Genomic DNA, 6,000 nt, shown 5'->3' with positions numbered 1-6,000 from the left:
CTGTGACTGTATACAGATATATCCAAGCAAGGAAAATGCAAGGAAGGATACACAAGTATTTTTGAAAATTGGACACATTAAGGCAGGAAGTGTAATTTACATATGAGGAGGTGGTTGCAGCTATAACTACTTCTTTTTTAAAAACCTGTATTTAAACACGCTGTAGAAACGTTAAGACCTTCATAAGCTGAAAAACAATAAATAATTTTTTTAAAGTTCAACAGACATACGCTTTGAATGTGTCATTTTAAAAAAGAATGACGTTCGGTTAACATCTTAAAGATATAAATAAACCTATTTTGTCTTAAAGAACAAAACCACAGTTGAATCTATTTAAATACATTAAAAAGTCTTGTAGTTGGATTCAAAGATTCCAATCAAAGGATGAAAGCACACATAGACTATACAGAAGTCAGACCCAGCAGAATTCTCCCTTGGTACTCAGAGACAATGACCTCTCTCTGTTCTTTATACCTCAAAACGACCAGAGTATTCTGTGAGGGTTAAAACGTCATTCTTCAACATCTACCGAGTGTACATGCCAAGTGATGAAGAAGGCTGCACACCACATGCAATTCAAAATAACGTGTGAGGGACTTCCCTGGCGGGCCAGCGGTTAAGACTCTGCACTTCCAATGCAAGGGGTGCAGTTTCAATCCCTGGTCGGGGAACTAAGATCCCACCTACAGCATGGCACCGCCAATAAAATATAAAAAAAATTTTAATTAAAAAAATGATAACATGTGAACCACCCAAGATTCTTTACTCTGATAGGCACCAATCCCAAATTCCCGCCCCAAAGGCTCTACTAGAAAATCCACCATGGTGCGTTCTAGGCCTTTTGGGGACTGTACATAGAGAAATTTAACGAGGAGTATGCAGTTTGGGGGGAAAAATTTTTTTTCAGCCAAAAGGTTTTTTGGACAGTGGGAAAATTCCAGCCAGCCTCTGGTCATCCTGGAAACGCCAGACCATCCCCAACCGGTACCTGAGAATCACAAGCTTTCCTTTTTCATCATCAGAGCCATGCAGAATGGATCCTGCCTCAAAGCCCCGGCTTCCCTCCACTACAGACCCTATCACTCTCAGAATCCCTCTCCGTCCCTCTGAGAAGTACAAACAGGACAGCCTATGGATGGATGTGCCAGGCCTGGAGCCCCTGCCCACACATCCTGGGCCCTAAAGGTTCCCTATGTCACTCCTCTCATCTCCCAGGGACATGGACACACCTCTGGCACCCCCCAGGGCTTCCCAAGCCCTAAGAATGGATGCTGTGGCTGTGACTTTGGTATTTCTGCCCAAGATGGAATCTGGGCCTGAACATGCCCCTTCCCATCCTCACCTGGATCATCTGGGCCATCGCTATAATTCCAGGGTTGAGGGGCCTCACCCTCTCTTCTGCTGCTTGATTCTCAGCCAGGTGTTTCTTCCAGCTTTCTGATCTCAAGATAGGTCCTACCTTGATACCACCGGACAAAGAATAAGTGCCACGGATGTGTTCGTCGGCAGAAGGTAAAACCTGCTCTAAAGGGATGAACTAGCTTCTAAGCTGCTTCCACTGCACCTGAGAGGCTCCCTTGCGAACTGTCCAGAACTGGATCTACTGTTCTGAGAAGAGCACAGCACCCAAGCCCAGCTGCCACCTCTACTCCCCTCAAAGAGGAAACCGACATCCCTCCAACCCCAATTCTCCCAGGGAGGCCAGAGGACTTGGATGGTGAGCTGACCTTCTCTTAGAGGCCCTGCCCTCCTCCTGCAGGGCCTCCTTCCTGCCTCTCCCTGGAAGTGGCTGGGAAGGGATCCTGCTGTCTTGGCTGAGGGTTTGTTCCCATGGCTCTAGTGCAGGCTGGTTCCTCCACATCCTGGAGTCCTTCTGCGCCCTCCCCCAAGGAATCAGCTACACCCCCTTCACAGCCTCTCCTCTTTAGAGCTGAGGCCCCCTCCCAGTCCCCAGAGACCCCTGAAATCCCCTTCTCTTTCCCGACTTACGCCGTGGCCATCTTCAGGGTCTCCATGGGACTCATCCTCTAGGTGAGGTCTCCAATCTCTCCTGGTGGGCTAGCCTCTGCCCTGACTTGGTATCCGGAGTCGGCTGTCCCAAAGCCCCGGGTCCCTCCAGGCATTCCTCCTGGGCACGTGGAGGGCGAGAGCGGACCCCGGAAGCAGCGGGTGCAGGGGCTCCCGGAAGCGATGAAGAGCCGGCCCCGAAGGCTGTCGGAACAGACCCAGACCCCCCAGCCCTGCTCGCCGTCCGGTGTCTGAGCGCAGCCCTTCCAGCGCGCGCCCCCGCCTCTGACGGGCCTCCTCCGGCAGCCGCCTCAGCGCCCGGCTCCGCGCCCGCAGCCTGGCCTCCGGGCGCCGACAGCTTTCCTCCTGGGCCTGCACCTCCCGGGCCTCGGCCGCCAGCAGGTGCCGCTGGGCACGCAGCTGGCAGCGTCGGGGCCGGCGTGGCGGCATCTGGGCATTCCGGTAGCTCCTCGGAGAAGACACAGCGGCCGGTAAGCCCTCCTGATCCCGCGCTCGGCGTGCTCCACCGCGGGCCGGGGCCCCGGGAACACGCGACAGCAGGCCTTCCGGCGGAAACCCGTCTCGCCAGCCACTCGGGGGTGGCCGCGCGCCTCCGGGACGGCGGGCGGGCTCCAGGCTCCGGAGCGCCGGGCAGGGACTCGGGGTCTGCGGGGCTGGGCAGGGAGCACAGGGTGCCTACTGCGAAAACGCGGGGAGGCTGGTCCTCGGGGGCGCCGGCGTTCCGGGGCTACCAGGCCACGGGCACCCCCTGCACCGTGCGCACTCGGGTGTCATGGGCACAGCACACCCGCTGCCTCTCAAATCGCGCCCGGTATCTGGACGAGTGAGAGGTCCGCTCCGTGGAAGCCGAGGACCGAGACCTCTCTGCTAGTCATGGCGTCCTCCTGGGCCCGGCGCTCGGGCTTCTTGAATCGGACGTTGCAGGCTTCGTGGCCTTGTCCTCCGGGGTTGAGGCTTCTGAGGACAGAGTGTGAGTTAGATGAGATCTGGGGCCTAGAGCCTGGTCTCTGTGCTCAGGCCCTGGTCTCAGGGGTCCCTGGGGCCTCTCCATCCCTACCCTCCACCACCTCTGGAAATCTCATCACATCTTGCAGGGTGCTGGGAACGCTGCTGGGGGAGATGGAGTCTCACGAGCGCAGTGGTACCTTATACCAAAAGTCACTGGGGAGACACTATAAGACAGGTTGGGAGCTGATGTTCGTAATTGGAGGATCTTCAAGTTAATTTTTTTTCAGTATCTGTTTAATGCCAATGAATTTTGTCCTTTAGCACATGGAAATCAGCTGTTTCCCCAGAACCTTCATATTATTATGTTATTTCTGTGAGAGATGTTGTCTGTGAAGTGATTTTCTAGTACATTTAGGGTGTTAGCATACAACAGGTGAAATACCTCTTTCCAACCTCTCTTAAAGAGAGCACTTATAGAAGGATTGTACTTCAAGACATAATAATGTGTATACTTTGTTAAGGTTCTTGCATGTACATTTCTTCCCCGTGCCCTTTTTAAACCAAGAATCAGTAGCAGGTGAAAAACCTTCTCCAAACAAGCTCCTTGAAGGTGTCCCTGTGAGATGAACTCCATCAGTATGGAGGCCTCTGGGGGCCCTGATCCTTGCCTCCATGGCCAGTAGGTGAAAACCTCGTGGAGTGCTTCTGCGTGGGTCAGATGTGTCAGCTTCAGGGTCTGTGCGTGTTTCTGATAGGAGGGTAGTTTGGAAAGCTCAGGAAGCTGAGAGAGGTGGAGTTGTGTGTTTCTGCGGGTAGAGAGAAGTGAAAGGTCCAAGGAGAGACAGCAGAGGGCGAGGAGGAGCTTAGGAAGGTGTCGGAGGCTAGGCCAAGAATGGAAGTGGGACTCAGGACTGCGCCAGTGGGGGCAGGACAGGGAAAGGGGAGAGAAGATGGCGGACATGGTCCAGGTGGCAAACTGGCTGTGAAAGCGGGATCTGTGGCAGAAGCACCGGTTAAGTGGGAATTGACCTTGTGATTCTGATGTGACCCCCCTGTGTACGCTGCTGAGGTCCTCGGAAGAAGTGGGTAGAGGCCATACAGGGAGGTCCGTGGAGCTGTGGGAGGGAGTCTGCCCAGACCTTTCTTTCTCTCCGCTGGGGACAGCGGCAGGCCCACCAGGGCAGGGACCCTGCGGCAGCGGCAGCATGGGGTACCGTGCTTCCTCATGCTACGTACTCCCATAGCCTCCTGGTCAATTGTATTTCTTAAAACTGCACATGATATCTTAACTCATTGTCAGTAGAAAACATGATGACTTGAAGGACAAGACCCCAAACCACTTCCTCCCCAGCCCCACACCCACTGCCCCACTTGCCCACTTGCTTCCTTTCCAAGGACACAAAGCAGGAAGGTCTCAGGCTTGAAGAGCCGAGTTCCTAGTCTCAGCCCATCCAGGAAAGGCCCTCAGACTCCCAAGAGGAAATTCTCAGGTTCAGTCACTCATTCCTTCATTTCTTCATTCACGTTACACACTGAGTGAATTGTCTCCTAAAGGGCAGTTCTTTCTCAGTGAAAGCCTCAGTGAGACTCACCCCTCACGCCAAATCCTTCACCTTCACTCTCCTGGCCCCCTGTCCAGGGAAAGCAGACCCCTGGCTGCCAGGCTCCATCATCCATCAGACCATCTTCCCCCCTCGCTTACCTGGACTCTTAGAGAAAGCCTCTTCCTCCCATTGCCGCTCGTTCATCCTTTCGGGGTGAAGGTGGCCTAAAACGAGGTCTCCAGAAGGACTTCTCTCCCTCCTCCCACTCTTAGGTGGTGTCTCACCCTCTCTCAGACTGGGGAGTGTGATCGAGTCCTGGGTTTCTGTGACTCGGCAGCTACAGGCGCTGTCCCACAGGGAGATCTGGGAGCCACAACCTCTCTGGGAGCAGTTGGGATCTGAGTGGGCTCCCAGGCTTCCAGTAAGCCCTGTGTGATGCCATTGCTGACGTAGCTCAGTTCCGAGGGCCCCGTTGGAGCCTCAACATGGCAACAAGAAAGCATGGCAACGGTTGAAGCAGGGATGGGGTGGGCATTGAGAAACGAGTATATGGTGATTATAGAATGAAAAGACTTAGAACTTTTCCCTGCCCTCAAGGAGGTTCCTATCCATTTAGAGAGAGCACGGAGTTGCAGGGAATGGTACAGACCGCGATGAGCTAGTGCTTTCTCCCAGACTTCTCATCTGACTCTTTTCTGCTCCGCGGCATGTGGGATCTTCCCGGACCGGGGCACGAACCCGTGTCCCCTGCCTTGGCAGGCAGACTCTCAACCACTGCGCCACCAGGGAAGCCCTCATCTGACTCTTTGAAGCATGTCTCTCCAGCCTGGTCACACGATGCCCACTAGGAACCCCAGGTAATGGGATCTTTACTAAGGATTTTCTCCAGGAGACAAGAGAAGGTTACATTGTAAACCATTCAGCAAGACTTTCTGAAAGCTTGTTCTAAACGTGTCTTTCTCAGAATGTGTGTATATATATATATATATATATATATATATATATGTAACTGAATCACTTTGCTGTATAGTAGAAATTAACGCAACATTGTAAACAACTATACTTCAATAAAATAAAATTTTTAAAAAATCATGTCTTTCTTCACAAAATATCAGCCCCTCTGGCAGCTGTTTGATAATCCCTCCCTCCACCCCCTTCCTGCCTCTCCCCTGCTGCCTCTCTCCAGAAGAGTCCTCCCCCTTATTCTGCTGGAGCTGCAGCTCCAGAACCTCCTGAAAACTTGTCCTCTGCTTCCCAATCCTCTCCCGGATAGTTTCCTCTGGCTGCATCTCTTTCTGGGCCGGGATCTCGTACCCTCTCCCGGCTCTCCAGTTCTCTCCACCTCCCGCCCCCTTTAGCAAGAGGCGATCCTGGATGCCCATCCAAGATGCAGGCCAGCTACGAGTCCTTCCCCCTTTAAAAGGTGACAGGAGGGTGGTATGCATGACTAAGGTAGTCAGGGGTCTTCCATGCCATACCC

The sequence above is a fragment of the Phocoena sinus genome, chromosome 2 (assembly GCF_008692025.1).
Source record: "Phocoena sinus isolate mPhoSin1 chromosome 2, mPhoSin1.pri, whole genome shotgun sequence".
Taxonomy (NCBI): domain Eukaryota; kingdom Metazoa; phylum Chordata; class Mammalia; order Artiodactyla; family Phocoenidae; genus Phocoena; species Phocoena sinus.
The sequence above is the reverse complement of the archived record's forward strand: the minus strand, read 5'-3'. Positions refer to the sequence as shown.